Here is a 17,511-nt window from a genome sequence, read left to right as displayed (position 1 = left end):
TTATTTTGTATACTCTTGATTTATTGTGCTTTCACTTCTGCCATAACTTTTGTTTAACGTATTTAATAATACTAAAATGATATGTCAAAATTATATAAAAATTAACTTGGTTTTTAATTGTTTTGTAAAAAATTTGAAACCTGTCATTCTAACCCTACATGACATACATTGTTCTATTTGAACAAAATGGTTTCTGCCTCATTTTTTTGTTTTTAGTTATTTGAAAGTTACTGTACATATGCAATTTTTTAAAGATGTATTTATTTATTTGAAAGTCAGAGTTACACAGAGAGGAGAGGCAGAGAGAGAGAGAGGTCTTGCATCCAATGGTTCACTCCCAAGATGGCCGCAATGGCTGGAGCTGCGCCTATCCGAAGCCAGGAGCCAGGAGCTTCTTCCGGGTCTCCCATGCAGGTGCAGGGGCCAAAGGACTTGGGCCATCTTCTACTGCTTTCCCAGGCCAGCTCCAGAGAGCTGGATTGGAAGTGGAGCAGCCGGGACTAGAACCCCTAGAACCTGGCGCCCATATCGGATGCCGGCGCTTCAGGCCAGGGTGTTAACTAGCTGAGCCACATCGCCGGCTCCAACAATTTGTTTTATACTAACACAACTAATTAAAAAGTGGAAATTTTAGTCAACACCATCTATAAAATGACTCACAATAGTTTTGTTGACTTAAAAATAACAATAACAAATAACAAGACGTTCTTTCACAGTTGTGGCTATGTTCTTAAGGATGACCAAACAACATTTTACAAAATAAAATATTCAACATATGAGGATTATTAGTTGAGGACTGCATAATATATCCTTATCAGTAGTCCCAGAGATAATTCTTTCTCTCAAATAATGACTTCTAACCAAGTCATTATTTCTTAGGATCACAGAACATTAACAATAGAGGTGAATTAGTTCCTAGGGTTCAGAGAAGTGAATGCCTGGTCCCCAGACCACAGCCAGAGCATCAGACTCATCTTAGATCCCCTAATTGTGCTGCCTGTGAGATCGGAACACAAGCAAAGGCATCCCACAGTGCTCCACATTACAATGCGCTTTTCAGGCTGAGGAGCCATAGAGGGAGCCTGACCGCCTCATGCATTGTTCCTGAATACACACAGGATCCTGTCAGCAGATGCCTCTTACGACACGTGGCTCACCCAGAAGATTAATGAGTAGTCCCTTCAGTGCTTTCAGATTGGCTGATTCTGAAAAAAGTTTTGACTTATTAAAACCAAGTTTTATTCAACTAGCAGTTTCTGTAATTTTCAAAGACAACATAATTTGCTATAATAAAAGTAAATTATTTTGTGTTATTATTTTATTAATAGTTTGTTGCATGAAAATTAGCATTTTTTCCACCTCCCTAGTACCAAAGAATTTCTAGGCTGCTACGGGTAGCTATTTCTAGAGAACAGCATCTGTAAAAAAGTTATTTTGTCTTAAATCTCCATATTAGGTTGGAATAAAATCAATAATTTTCTCTTACAAAGCTCTTATTTTCACTAAAGATGTCCTTTTACTCTAATTGTTTGCATATATTAACTTTGTATCCATAATAACCTCATTTAAACACTGAGCATAAGACGATATTGTCAAAAGACAAATAAGAAGTATAAAAATTACAGAGTATCTTAATTTTTTTAACTGTGAAACACACAGATTTTTCCAGCATTTTTTTAAATGTATGTCATTAGTAGCATCTAGAGAGGCAAGTATAAAAGATCTTACCATGCTTCTAAACTCTTAGGAAGAACTGGTGAAAACATTGAATCACACATCACTCTGTAGACCACACAATATGTGTGAACAGCTCTGTAGGTCAGCATTTTAGACTACACTGAAATTTCACTAAAATAATACTTGCCAGAGAGTTAAATGTGTTTCAAGGTGAATATGAAACAAGTTATCAAAGCATCTCTTTGACAAATGTTTAGCATTTGCCTTGCAAAATATGGGGGCCTTAAGAGGTTGGCTGAAAGCAAAGAACCAAATCATAATCTGTGTATGTGAGGAAGGCACTTGAACATTTGTGAGAATATGTATCTACCTGTTCCATGTCCGTGTCGGTACTGCCCAGAGTTTATTTCCTTTTCTCTATCAGCGTTTGATCTTTGATTGCAAAATATTCATAGTTTTTTACAACAAAATTATCATGTATCTTGTTCTGGGATGATTCCACTAAAATAACAGCAGCAAAAATGTGGTTTTGTCTAACATAATTTTCGCTGTAAGAAAATATACAATATGCTACAGTGAAAGTTTCCAGAGTCATCTTTCTTCTTACCTACCGAAGTTATTTAGCTATCCTAAAACTCTGTGTGGAAATCTACCATTGAAAGAAAAATTGCAGTTATTGTACATTTTCGAAAGAAGAGATTTAACTTATACATAAAAGAAACATTTTATATCACAGCTGATATTATAAAACAGTCACAATTTAGCCTGGGCTAATACTTTTGTTTAAATGTCAACTCAAGGGACAGGTGCTGTGGCATAGTGGGTAAAGCCGCCACTTGCAGTGCTGGCATCCCATATGGGCGCTGGTTCAAGTGCCGGCTGCTCTACTTCCAATCCAGCTCTCTGCTATGACCCCTGCACCTGTGTGGGAGACCTGGAAGAAGCTCCTGGCTCCTGGCTTTGGATCAGCGCAGCTCTGGCCTTTGCAGCCATTTCGGGAGTGAAACAGAGGACGGAAGACCTCTCTCTCTCTCTCTGCTTCTCCTTCTCTTTCTGCGTACCTCTGACTGTCAAATAAATAAATAAATCTTTAAAAAAATTTAAAAAAAATGTTTACTCAAGAGGCTGGTGTGTAATGGGTTAAGCCGCCACCTGCAATGCCAGCTTCCCATATGGGTGCCAATTTGAGTCCTGGCTGTTCCACTTCTGATCCAACTTCCTGCTAATGCACCTGGGAAAGTAGAAGATGGCCCAGGTCCTTCTGTGGGTCCATGCACCTATGTGGGAGACCCGAAGAAGCTCTTAGCTCTTGGTTTCACCCTGACACAGCCGCGGCTATTGTGGCCATTTGGGGCTTGAACCAGTGCATGGGAGATCTCTTTCTCTCTCTCCCTCTCTCTCTTTTTAAAATTTTATTTATTTTATTTGAAAGGCAGAGTTACAGAGAAGGAGAAGCAAGAGGGGAAAGAGAGAGAGAGAGAGAGAGAGAGAGAGAGGTCTTCCATCTGCTGGTTTACTCCTCAGATGGCTGCAATGACTGGAGCTAGGCTGATCTGAAACCAGGAACCAGAAGCTTCTTCCGGATCTCCCATGTGGATACTGGGGCCCAAGGACTTGGGCCACCATCTACTGCTTTCCCAGGCCATGGAAGAGAGCTGGATCAGAAGTGGAGCAGCCAGGACTCTAACTGGCACCCCTATATAGGATGCCAGCACTGCAGGCAGTGGCTTGCAGACTGCTGTGCCACATCACCAGCCCCAATTTCTATCTCTGTATCTCTATCTCTATCTCTATCTATCTCTATCTCTATCTCTATCTCTATCTCTATCTCTATCTCTATCTCTATCTCTTCTTCTTCTTCTTCTTCTTCTTCTTCTTCTCTCTCTCTCTCTCTCTCTCTCTAACTCTGCCTCTCAAATAACTAAAATAAATCTTTAAAACTACTCACTGTGGCTGGTGTTGTGACATAATGAATCAAGCCTCTGACTGAAATGTTGACATCCCATATGGCTGCTAGTTTGTGTCCCTGCCGCTCCACTTCTGATCAAGCTTCCTGCTAATGGCCTGGGAAAAGCAGTGAAAGTAGATGATGGTCCCAGTGTCTGGGCCCCTGCCTTCCATATGGGAGACCTGGAAGAAGCTGCCAGATCCTGGCTTCAACCTGACCCAGCCCTGGCCATTGCAGCTATGTGGGGAGTGAACCAGAGAATGCAAGATCTTTCACTTTGTGTCTCTCCCTCTCTATCTCTCTCTCTAACTCTGCCTTTTGAATAGATAAATAAATCTTATATATATATACAGAAAACTACAAGAAAAAAGCTACATTGCTGTTGTAAATACTTTCTCTTTTTAGTTATATACACACCACCAACAAAATTGTAATCACAATACTCATACTGGTTTTCTATGTATTTCTTTATTTAATGTAGCAGCTGTTTTTCCTTTTCACTAAATCTTCTGTCATATGAATTTAATGACTGGGTAGAATTATGATTTATTTAACTGTTTTCTATTATTGAATATTAAATTTGTGCCCAGTAATATATGTGTGTGGTTATTCCTCAGAATAATTTCCCGGAAGTGTATACTTTTCCATGTATGTCTTCTATTTATAGAGTAGTGGGTTTCAGAAAATTAAAATGTGAAATACATTATCCTTTTAAACTCAAAAAGTACTCTTTCTACTTCGAGGGCATCTACTGGCAAATGGCCAAACAAATGGGCTCTTCAGCTCATTGTATATTATTCATTAAGAAGAAGCCAATCCATTCTTTTTTGTCCATTCTTCATTCATGGTTTCAAATTCACTTCTCTCCTCTATGGAGTTTGATTCCTATAGTTTGACACATGCCTTTGAATACACATGTATTATTTTAAAATAGTCTTTGTTTTATGTCTATCTGGTAATTATTTATTCTAGAACTGAAAATGCAACTGAAAATAAAACTGGATGCAGCCTACGAATGACACATTGACTTGATGAGAATATCGGGATATTGAATGAGGCTGGCGTTGTGCCACTGTGGGCTTAGCTGCTGCTGGTGAAGCCGGCATCTCATACAAATTGCCAGTTTAAGTCTTGGACGTTCTGCTTCTGATCTCACTCCCTGCTAATGTGCCTGGGAAAGCAGTGGATGGTGACCCAATTGTTTGGGCCCCTGCCACCCATGTGGGAGATCTGGATGGAATTCTTTCTCCTGACTTTGGCCTGCCCCAGTCCTGGGCATTGTGGACATTTAGGGAGTGAATCAGTGGATAGAAGATTTTTCTCTCTCCCTGTCTCATTTCCTCTCTCTCTCTGCCATTCAAATAAATAAATATTTTTAAAAAAGCATATTGAAGAGAGCATAGAAAAGGCTGATGAATGTATAATAGAAGTTAGCCATGAAGAATGGGAAGAACTAAAACTGACAAGAGAGTCTCTATGACCTGTGGACATTTTCAAAGAAATGAAAGCATTAAAGAAATGCTAGAGTCGTGTTTCATGCTTAAAAAAAACTGCCACTAGGTGAATACTCACTTCTACAGGAAGAAATAAAAGGCACTACTAATCATAAACATATGTATATTAAAAATATATAAATATCTCTGAGAGATCTTGATTCCACTGGTTCTGGATGGCCACAGTAGCCAGCACTGTGCTGGGCTGCATTGAAGCTAGGGGCCAGGAGCTTCATTCAGGTCTCCCACGTGGATATAGGAGCCCAAATTCTTGGGTTAATCTCCACTGCTTTCCCAGGTGTATTAACAGAGAGCTGGATCAGAAGTGGAGCAGCTGGGACCTGAACTGGCACCCATATTGGATGCCAGAGTTACAGGTGCAATTTGATCCTCTATGGCATAATACTGGCCTCTAAGCAGTATATTTCAAAAGAAATTGTTTCCATCTACCTTGAAATGCAGAACAACAGTGAGAGGAGACAGAGATGGGGTGGTGGAAACTCCCATCTACTGGATCACTCCCCAGATGTTTTCACCAACCAGGGCTGAGCCAGGCCCTAAGCCAGGAGCCAGAACTCCATCCAGGTCTCCTAGATGGTGTCAGAGACTCAGGTGTTTCAGCCATCATCAGACACCTCTCAGCTTGCATTAGCAGGAAGTGGGATTGGAAGCAGGGTAGCTGGGACTTGAATTGGCTCAGTTACAGGAGATCTTGAGTGCTGGTTTAACCGACTGTGCCAAAATGCCTGCCCTGAGCAGTACATGCTTAATCACAATTCTTTTTTTTAATTAAAAAAATTTTTTTTGACAGGCAGAGTTAGAAAGTGAGAGAGAGAGCGAGACAGAGAGAAAGGTCTTCCTTTTTCCGTTGGTTCACTCCCCAAATGGCCACCACTGCTGGCACTGCGCCGATGTGAAGCCAGGAGCCAGGTGCTTTTTCCTGGTTTCCCATGCGGGTGCAGGGCCCAAGCACTTGGGCCATCCTCCACTGCACTCATGGGCCACAGCAGAGAGCTGGATTGGAAGAGGGGCAACTGGGACAGAATCCGGCGCCCCGACCGGGACTAGAACCCGGAGTGCCAGCGCCACAGGTGGAGGATTAGCCTATTGAGCTGCAGCACTGGCCCTTAATCACAATTCTAATTTTTCTGGCTTTTTGCTACTGTAAATAATACTGCAATAAACTCTTGATGTTCAAGCGATTTTGATTCTTTAGGAGCTATTTCCCAAAGTCTAATTTTGTTGGTATGCATATTTTAAAATTATATTGTGTGTTGTTTATTTAAAGATTTATTTATTTATTTGAAAATCAGAGTTACAGAGAGACAGGCAGAGAGAGAGAGAGAGAGAGAGAGAGAGAGATCTTCTACCTGCTGTTTCACTCTCCAGATGGTTACAATGGCCAGGACTGGGCCAAGCTAAAGCCAGGATCCAGAAGCTGCATCTGGGTCTTCCATGTGGGTGGCAGGGGCCCAAGTTCTTGGGCCATCTTCTGCTGCTTTTCCCAGGCCATTAGCAGAGAGCTGGATCAGAAGTGGGACAGCCATGCAACAAGTGCCATTATGGGATACTGATGTCACAGATGGTGGCTTAAACTGCTATGCCTCATCACCAGCCCCATGTACACTGATTTTTAATTCAATAAGTAAACTAGGACAAAAATATAATTTACAACTAATGGATTTTTTGTTTGATTACTTATTAAAGCAGAGACAAGTCAATACTTTATTTTGTACATTGAAGACATCTGGAATATCCCTAGCAGCAAAAGTTCATTTATTATTAGTTAAAAAATATCTAATTTTAGCCAGAGAAAAGGAGAACAATTTTAGAATTGAACAGAGAGACATGCTTTGGGAAAAATATTTCTGAATCCACAGTAAGTTTTATAAGCCACCTAATCTTCAAACCAGTCACAATCCAGTCAAAACTGAACCACAGATTCAATCAATATTGAATCTGAAGTGTCTTCAGGCAGATGAGTGAATTTCATTATTTTGGTGTCTACAAGGCATCCATGATCATTTGACTGGAATTCAGCTGAAATTATCCTGAAAAACTCTCACTTTTCTATCACAATAGCAGTTTTCTTGCTTCCCTCTTTCCCTGGGAAGAGTTAGAAGTCAAATTTTGTCTATTCCCCAAACTCCTCTGTTGAAGTCCTCACTCCTGATACTTCAGACTGTGATCTTGTTTGGAGACAGCCCTTGCAAATGTAATTGATGAAGCTGGAATGAAGTGAGGGTGAAGCAGAATGGGACCCCCATCTAATATGCATGCTGTCCTTGATGAAATAAAGGGGAAGTTTCCATGGACTTGCACACAGGGAGAATGTCCTGTGAAAATGAAGGCAGCAATCAGAAATGCTTTTACAAGCTAAGAAGTGCCAGCGATGGACAGCAAATCACCAGAAATAGAGACGGACCCAACCCTGCTGACACTTTGATTTCAGATTTCTAGCCTCATACTGTCAGACAAGACATTGCTGTTGCTAAATGCACAGTTTCTGGCTCTCAATGTGGCAGTCCTTGCACACTAATACAGGAACTAAGTGAGATCTAAATCATTGCTCCATGTTTAAGATTCCTACTGGATGTTAACATTCAGTGTACTAAATTGGAAAAAGCCAAGTATGATTTAAACTGTTTTCTGACATAATTTGGATGCATCTGTTTCATATTTATGTCTTATCTGGAATCATCAGTTTGGGCTGCAGAATCCCAGATAATTTCAGAGAAACTACAGAATTCAGCCTTAAAATAGACTTTTGGGCTACTAAACCACAGATGGTAACCAGAAAATATCCTGTGATATTCTATCCCATTGTGGAAAAAAAAAGAAAGAAAAAAGAGGAAGATTAAATTGGTTGTTTTTTGCTGTGTTGTTATAGTCTTGAAAGGAGGTAGGGGAATGGGATTTTTAAGAAAATTTTTACAGATACTTATTTTTAAGTTGTTTTTACTGTTATATATTTAACTTTTCTTCAGAATTCTTCAGAATGTTTTTCTAGAATATGTATAGTATCCATCTAAATTTTAGATCAGGTGGATATTATACATGTTCTACAAAAGCATTTACATATAACATTTAGAAATGTATATTTTATCATTATACAATAGGAGATACAACAGGTTATCTGCAACTTATTTAATCAAGTATTATTTGCATCAGTAATGCTCACATGTGAAAAGGATATGTTTTAGGCACATGCTTTACAGTAAACATTTGGAATTTTCTGGGGGGCCTGAGCTTTTAAGAAAACTGGTAGTTTATAACAACTGAATAGATAAAGGAGAAATACATTGTTAATTACAAGAAGAGAATCAAATGAAATAGTTTTCCTTACTGTTTTTGGAAATTTCTACCAATATGAATCTGGAATGTGTTGGAATAAGAACATATTTTAATGAAACTATAGAGCTACCCTTTCTCCATCCTCTCTTTAGGACTACCAAAAAAATGATATTTTCAAATTGTTGGCATATATCAATTTTCTTCATTAAGAAGCTGCTTTTCTAGTTTTCTTCCTTGTTTTGCTTTTCAGAAGAGATTTTATTTTTAAAAAATATTTATTTATTTATTTGAAAATCAGAGTTACAGAGGGAGAGGGAGAGACAGAGAGAGAGATATTTTACATCTGCTGGTTAATCCCCAGGTGGTCCCAACTGACATGGCTGGGCCAGGCTGAAGCCGGGAGCCAGGAGCTTCCTTCAGGTCTCCCACGTGGGTGCAGGGGCCCAAGCACCTAGACCATTTTCTGCTGCTTTTCCCAGGCCATTAGCAGGGAGCTGGATCAGAAGTGGAGCAACCAGGACATTAACCAGTGGCCACATGGTAGATGTGGGCATGGTAGGCAGCGGCTTTACCTGCTACACCATCGTGCCGGCCCTGAGAAGGGACTTTAAATGAACAAAATTGAATAACAAAATTAAATAACTAATATACAAATTTCAAAAGCAATATGTGGTTAGATATTATATTCCAATTCTCAATAAAGAAGTATATATTTAATGTAATTATTTGTAGTCTAATAAAAATCTAGACTTCATCAGTTACTGATTCAATTAATTTTTAGTGAGGAATAGAATACTGAATGCTTGGGTTTAAGTAGTGGTAGCTCATTTTAAGAGTTTCCCATAATTGCTTTACTAGAGTAATTTTTTAGTGGAATGTATCAGAGTAATATCAACAAATATAACAATCATTCTACAAATCGACTTATGACACTAAATGAGGTTAAAGAAAGTAAATAATTTTGAATCATAACTACTAGCTTGTAGTTAGAAATGATCTTCATATAGCCGTTGAATACTGAATTTTTATGTTTAATTTTAAGCTTGATTTAATTTTTATTCATTTGAGAATCAGAGAGACAGAATGAGACAGAAGGACAGAGAGATCTTCTGCCTGCTGGTCCACTTCCCAGATGGCCACACAGCTAGGGCTGGGCCAGACCAGAGCCAGGAGCTGCGAGCTGCTTTTGGGTCTCCTAGTGGGCCATGCTTATTTTTTATTTTTTAAAAGATTTTTTTTATTGGAAAGGCAGAGTTACAGAGAGACAGATGCAGAGACAGAGGCAGAGAGAGAGAGACATACTCCATCTTCTAGTTTACTCTCCAAATGGCTGCCACAGCAGGAGCTGGGCTGATCTGAAGCCAGGAGCCAGGAGCTTCTTCTGGGTCTCCCACGCAGGAGACCCAAAGACTAGGACCATCTTCCACTGCTTTCCCAGCCACATTAGCAGGGAGCTAGATTGAAAGTGGAACAGCTGGGACTTGAACTGGTGCCCATTTGGGATGTCGGTACCACAGGGGGCAGCTTTACCCACTACGCCAGAATGTCAGCCCCAATGCACCATATATTTAAAGGTGTACAGGGTTTGCCAGTTCAGAAAGATGGTGTGTACTGTGAAGGTATTTGTATTCTACTTTCTTGAGACACACACCATTTTGTATTGGGTGTTCTGAAACCTCTCCATGCATTGTCTCTGCTTCCACAATGGAGGTACTTTGTGAGATTATCTTCGCTTGCCCCAACACAACCAGCACGCAGCCCTCCATGTGGCAGACCCTCCGTAAATGGATAGAACAGACTGTCTGTTGGACAGAAAGAACTCTGGACACCTCCTTGAGAGAGCTGACTTTTCAGTCTGCCCCTTCTCTGTGTGAATGAGGTATCCTTCTTTCATTACAACATCTTTTAGATTCATGTTTGAAAAATATCAATGAGTAGACAAACAGTTTCAGCATATCCCCAGTCCTAAATCTAATTTGTAAGTTACTCTTTCCTACACTGCTTGCATACCTCTGCAGGCCTTTTTAGATAGACTATTTCTCTCTTGTTGGCTTTCCCACAGCTTTGAATATTCAGATTTTGAAACACAGGAATGGATACTGTGTATATGGTTTTTATCATTTGTAATTATGTTTACTCCTTCCTGTGGAGAGCTGGTAGCAAAATTACAAGCTTTTATTCTCAGCCTAGCATTTGGGTCATCTATAAGTATGTATAAGTGTCAGTTTCCTTGAAAAACTAATTTGTCAGTTTCTTATTTTTCATACAATGGAATGTTTCTCTGTCTTGTTCCCAAGAGAATTTCGCGTTTCTGAAGACGGCTTTTCTGAGAGCAGTTCCTCTCGTTTATGGTGGGCTTCATTTTAAAAAGGCACCATCCTCAGTGACTGGCAGGAGGAAGTAATGGTCCACAGGCTATGCCTCTGCAGCCGCTAATCGGATGCTTCCAGCTGGTGTGTGCTAAGCAGGGTGCAGCCCTCTGCAGCGGAGGACGCTGAGAGCTGGCAACAGAGCCACAGGGCTTTTCATTTCTCTGCTGAAAGAAGCAGCAATGCATCCTGGGCTGGTGAAAGCAGAAACCGATTGCAGAAATAGCACTCCCTGACTCATTATCATTCCAGTCTTAATTATCAAGTGTGGGAGAGAATTATTGGAATAATTAGATTATGGTCCAAACTATCATCAGCATAATGATATGTAAGATTTTAAGTGGTTACTTCAACATCTTTTCCAAGACCCCCAAATTTCACATGTTCCCTAAAGATAAGTGGATCTAATGTTGTTATTTTTCTACATACACTACCTTCAGAGAAATCAAAGACAGTGCCCTTGATTGCCCTTGTGGAAAATAATGGATGAATGAAGACAGGTAGTGAGAGATAAAAGACAGAAGTGAAGAAAGGAGATTTATTACTACTTAATATCTGATACAAGTGTTGCAAAGAGGCATAAGCAGTTGAGAGTCACAGTAATAGGCAGTTATATGTTTGTATTCTTCAGTGTTAAAAAACCGAGTAATGTAATGGCAGGAAAATACCATTTTCTGGAAATTGTGTGTGTGTGTGTGTGTGTAAATGTCTTGTAATACTCCTAAGTAATTGATTTTTTGACTAGAGGATGTAGTTATACCTCTTTCTTAATGTACCTCTAACTTAGTCTCAGGGATTCTGAAACTGCTTGAAATAAATATTTGTTATCACTTCAGGAGGCAAAGTGAAAACCTGTAGTAACGTCTTTGGTAATCCTTCACTTCCCCCAGAAAAGAGCATTTTGAGAGCTTTGTATTTCTCTCCATTAGCCTTTTAAGTATGAGGCAAGGGTGCCTTATTATCTGTCTCTTTAAAGGGGGCTCACTGGCCTTGTCTCAGTGGGAGATCAGAAGTGCGGATATACATGTAGCTGGCGCTGTGGCGCAGTAGGTTAATGCCCTGGCCTGAAGCACCAGCATCCCATATGTGTGCTGGTTCAAGACCTGACTGCTCCAATTCCGATCCAGCTCTCTGCTATGGCCTGGGAAAGCAGTGGAGGATGGCCCAAGTCCTCGGCCCCCTGCACCCACATGGGAGACCCAGAAGAAGCTCCTGGCTCCTGGCTTCGGAGCAGCCCAGCTCTGGCCGTTGCGGCCAATTGGGAAGTGAACCAGTGGATGGAAGACCTCTCTCTGCCTCTGCTCTCTGTGTAACACTCACTTTCAAATAAATAAATAAATAAATCATTTAAAAAAAAAAAAAGAAGTGCAGACATACAAAGCTGGTCAAGGATAGGATTCCAGTGTGATTTGGGATTACCCTGTTTTTATAAAGAATTGGTTGCTGTGTGTGTGTGTTGAAGAAGGGGTCCTTGTTGCTCAAGGAATCTGATCCCTACCTTTGGAGAAAAATATCAAGGCAAAGGGAAGAGTGACCATGAGATTCAGTTCACTGCTTCAGAATTATCTTTAAAGAGAATGTGAAAATGCATTACAAAACACATAGAACCAAAGAGAACTTTCACTATACCCTTAGGACATGTGTCACATGGTATTGGTATTATGATTGAGGATTTATTCCCAATCTGGTTTCCATTTCTAGGTTCTACTGCAAATCAGTATCACATTCTCCCATTAATCTGTTCTTATAAAGATGCCTAACCTGTCCTCTGCATGGTGGTGGGAACAGCAGTCATTTAGAAGGCAACTCCCTGATGGAAACAGGCATCCTTTCTCACTATGTAGTGTCCTCAAATGGCAAAAACTAAGGCAAGACTTTGGGAGCAATCTGGTTCCTTGTATGACTAATGATAGAAATCTTATATTTCAAGTTAAAGCAAGCCTGACTATCATTCTGACTTGTAGGTCCTTGCTTCCCTAGCCAAAGCCACAGAAAATAATTCTGATGCCTTTTCTAGACAAGTATGCTTCAAACATTTGAAGACAATGGTCCTTTGATTTCATCGGAAAATAAAACAGGGAGCATGAGCTTCCCTATTTCTTTTTATCATCTGCATGAAGGATTTATCCAAATTGACATAGTCTCCATTCAAAGAACAGCCCATGTAGCAGGTGAGACTATCCAGCATAGACAGAACCATCTGATTTTGTTATTTTTTTTAAAATTCCATGCTTTTATATTCATTCTATTGGAAAGCCAGAGATACAGAGATTTTTCATGCACTCACCAAATGCCCACTGCAGCCAAAGTTGGGTCAGGCTGAAGTCAGAAGCACAGAACTCCATCCAGGCCTCTCACGTGGGTGACAGGGACCCAAGTACTTGAGCTGTCATTGGCTGCTTTGCAGGGTGCTTCCTACTAATAGAAGGAAGCTGAATGGGAAGCAGAGGAGAGGGGATTCAAGTCGAGGCACTCCAGCACGAGATGAGGGCATGTGAGGTGGCATTGCAACTTCAAGACCAAACACGTGACCCCCTTCTCCCATCTAATTTTAAACACTATGCATTTTTTTTATTAAAACCTGAAATAGCATTGTTTTTATGAGAGCTTCTTCATTACAGTAATTTATTTTCAACCTGAAATAAAACATCTCCTGTTCACTGTCTCAAGAACCACTCTGCACTGTGGTTTAAATTTAGTGCTGTTTAGCCATGCACCTCTCTCTCATTTCATCCCTTTTGTTTTGTCTACCATGTCAAACTGTTTGCCCAGAGATAGCAAATCTGCAATTTACTTCCTGGGATGTATGGCAGTCAACATCCCAAACTGCCCTGTGGATCAGCAGCGGGAGGTCATTACCCTTGATTGCTTTAGTCCTCTGTGGAGATTAACACCCTGCTGGTGCCAGCAAGTGTCAGGCAACACGAAAAATATGATTTAATTCTTAGCCGGCGCCGTGGCTCACTAGGCTAATCCTCCACCTTGCGGCGCCGGCACACCGGGTTCTAGTCCCGGTCGGGGCGCCGGATTCTGTCCCGGTTGCCCCTCTTCCAGGCCAGCTCTCTGCTATGGCCAGGGAGTGCAGTGGAGGATGGCCCAGGTGCTTGGGCCCTGCACCCCATGGGAGACCAGGAAAAGCACCTGGCTCCTGGCTCCTGCCAGGATCAGCGCGGTGCGCCGGCTGCAGCGGCGGCCATTGGAGGGTGAACCAGCGGCAAAAGGAAGACCTTTCTCTCTGTCTCTCTCTCTCACTGTCCACTCTGCCTGTCAAAAAAAAAAAAAAAAAAAAATATGATTTAATTCTTGAAAATGTTTGGATACATATTACAAGAAGCTCCTTGTATGGTGTCATGGTTTAATCCACTGATATCTGTAAGTGTAATAATCTCTTCAGAGTTTTGAAGTCTTTTATTTTACATTCCCATGAGTCTTAAAATAATTAGCATTTCCTATTACTTTAAAGAGTTGGTCCGGCTGGACTGATGCCAAACATGAAATGGTATACCGTAGAATCATGGGATGGCTCTGCTGAGCTCTGACTCATTCCCTAAATTAAGAAATGGCTACGAATGTTGTCTCAAGGGTAAGCTCTGCTTCTGCATTTGAGCTCCGAATTAAGAGTCAGACTTTGGAAAAGATGCTGGGGCCTGAAGAACATTTTCAAGGACAGAAGTATAAAAGGATGAGATGTTGTTGAAAGATCCAAAAATGAGACGTAAATGCTAACCTATAGGCATTTTGTCCTTCACAGGAAAAAGTCACAAACAAACATGAAACAACCTCTGGGATTTAGGCAGACCCCAAAGGATGGTTCACCGATTTTTTCCCCACATCTCAACATTTTTTATTACCCGGATTTCAATTGTATCTTACCAATTGTCCTGTTTAGCTTCTTTATTCATCTGAGAATGCAAAAGCTATTGGGTGAGAGCTGAGGCACTATAGTTCTTACATCCATGCATTTCTATGTTTAAATCCTTTCTTCATACCTATCAGTGGAGACTTCCTGTGAGTTATGTAAGTTCTTCCCTGCACTTCAGTTTTCTGTCTGTGAAACTGGCTTCTCTGTAAGTACAGAATAAACTCACCCTTGAAAGCTTGTGACAAAGTGTCTCTTTCTTTTAATTTTATTTACTTATTTATTTATTTTTTGACAGAGTGGACAGTGAGAGAGAGACAAAGGTCTTCCTTTGCCGTTGGTTCACCCTCCAATGGCCGCTGCGGCTGGTGCACTGTGGCCGGCGCACCGCGCTGATCCGATGGCAGGAGCCAGGTGCTTCTCCTGGTCTCCCATGGGGTGCAGGGCCCAACGACTTGGGCCATCCTCCACTGCACTCCCTGGCCACAGCAGAGAGCTGGCCTGGAAGAGGGGCAACTGGGACAGAATCCGGCGCCCCGACCGGGACTAGAACCCGGTGTGCCGGCGCCGCAAGGCGGAGGATTAGCCTAGTGAGCCGCGGCACCGGCAGACAAAGTGTCTCTTATGTAACAACTATTTAAAAAGTTTTATCCTTTTTTTTTTTTTTTTAATTTCAGGTATCCTCACAGCACAACTTCCTGAAGTTTTACCTCAAAGCAGATGAATACAGATGAGTTTAAAAGGCCTCATGAAAAACATTAGCAGCCTTACTACAATAGTGGACACTCAGCTTAAATGACATTCCAGTCAAGTTCTGTGAGCCGCTTTTTTTCCTGCTATTGTTGTTTCTTTGCTGTTGTATCTTAATGATCTTAAAAAAATAATCTGGCAATTTAATTTTCTTAAGATTGAAAGGCAGAGTTACAGGGAGAGGGAAAGGCAGAGTTCAGAGAGAGGGAGAGACAGAAAGAGAGAGATCTTCATCCACTGGTTCACTCTCCAAATGGCCCCAATGGCTGGGGCTGGGCCAGGCTGAAGTCAGGAGCCTGTAACTCCATCCAGGACTCCAAAATGAGTGCAGGGGCTCAAGCACTTTGGCTATCTTCTGCTGCCCCAGGTGCATTAGCAGGGAGCTGGATAGGAAGTAGAGCAGCCAGGATTCAAACTGGCATCTGTATGATGGTGGTGGCTTACCTAGCTGTGCCACAGCACCAGCCCCATAATCTGGGTCTTTTGAAAAGCTAGAAAACTATTTCACCTGATCTAGACATCTAATATTGAAATGAATTAGATATATTTATCATTTTTGTATTATTATTTAATATATAGAGAGAAACACAGGGAGATGGACCTCCCATCTACTTATTCACTTGCCAAATGCTCACAACAGCCAGAGTTGGGCCAGAATGAAATCAGGAACCAGGAACTCAATCCAGGTCTCCCACAGGGGTATCAGGGACTGGTCTAATTGAGCCATCACCTGCTAGTGTCCAAGATGAATGTTGGCAGGAAGCCAGAATTGGGAGCAGAGCCAATACTTCAACCTAGGTTTTCCAGTAGGCAACAGGATTGTCTTAACTGGCATCTTACCTGCTAAGCTAAACAGCTAAACTTAGATAATATTTTTAAATATTTGGTAGAAAGAAAAGGCCATCTTCTTGCCGGTAGGAAAATGATAGTTAAGAAAGGGAGAATAACAAAGCCAATCATGGATGGGATTCTTTGGGAAATAAAAATGACTGTGACTTCCTGATATCATTTAGTGGAAAAAGAGTAGGAAGAGCTGCCTGCTAGGTTCTTACGCCGTTGAGTTGAAGTCCAAGGCTGTAAGAGCCAGGGATTGCCTGCCAAAGGATGTTTCTCAGAAAAGGTTAAGAATAAGCTAAAAGTTACTTCTTTCTGAGTCTTGAGGGATAAAGATGAAATTAGACATTGATTGGTAATGAGTGACATTTTGTAAAAGCCACTAGATTGTAATTGCGTAAGTTCTAAGACTAACTTCCATAGTGCCCTTCTCCTAATGCTATTCATCTTGTTCCCTCACTGTATTTTCTCTCTATATTACAAAAGCAGGACCAGGCAGCAGTGTGCATAGTGTGATCTCAGCCATACAGGCTTGTCAACTCCAGGTTTCCAGCGGAAAGTATGTGTTATTGATAACATCAATTAAGATTTTTAGCATCCTAAGCTTTTCTGTCCTGTCATGGCACCACTAAAAGAAGGCACAGAAGGACTGTGGCTTCAAATGATGGCGGTGGTTATGAGCTTTGTCATCACTGAGGTTCTCTATCTAGAGCAGGTTATGTTGGTACCTGATGCATCACATCAGGTCCTTTCTGGGTCCTTTCTCTGTCATGGTCCTCAGAGCCCTGTTACTCAGGTCACCCTTTCCCAATATAAACTTCTGAGGGACCAATTTAGAAACCCAATCACAATAACAATTAAAGCTCTGGTTGGGGGCTGGGTAGCACTGATACAACATCAAATTCTTAAGAAGTTTAAATCATTGTGAAATATGAACACGCTGAGAACATTTTAAGTCTGATGAGTCTCTCCTTCACCAATGGCACGCCTGGAAAAGTAGCTTTTCAGAAGTGTCCCTTTTAGTCTCACAAATATCCACAAATTGAGGTACTTTGGTCCTTAAAATGCTCCCATTTTGGGGTGAACATTGTAATACTGCAGATTAAGCCACCACTTAAGATGCCTGCATTACTTATCGGAGTATGGGTTCAAGTCCCACTATTCCACATTTCCAGTCCTGCTTCCTGTTCATGCACCTGGGAGACAGTGAATGATGGCTTATGTACTGGGTCCCTGCCACTCACTTGGGAGACTCAGATGGAGTTCCTGGCTCCTGGCTTTGGCCTG

The 17,511-nt window shown here is 41.2% G+C and overlaps 1 long non-coding RNA gene across 1 annotated transcript in view; it reads left to right on the top strand.

Moving 5' to 3' along the window:
- Positions 1-15,754, top strand: part of LOC127483239 (uncharacterized) — a 46,191-nt gene extending 30,437 nt beyond the window's left edge. The window contains exon 5 of the long non-coding RNA XR_007909328.2: positions 15,318-15,754. This is a non-coding gene — a long non-coding RNA (uncharacterized lncRNA). The remainder of the gene's footprint in view (positions 1-15,317) is intronic.
- The last annotated feature ends 1,757 nt before the right edge of the window (positions 15,755-17,511 follow it).

Source organism: Oryctolagus cuniculus, chromosome 8 (assembly GCF_964237555.1).
Source record: "Oryctolagus cuniculus chromosome 8, mOryCun1.1, whole genome shotgun sequence".
NCBI classification, from domain to species: Eukaryota; Metazoa; Chordata; class Mammalia; order Lagomorpha; family Leporidae; genus Oryctolagus; species Oryctolagus cuniculus.
This window is presented reverse-complemented; position numbering and strand designations above follow the sequence as displayed.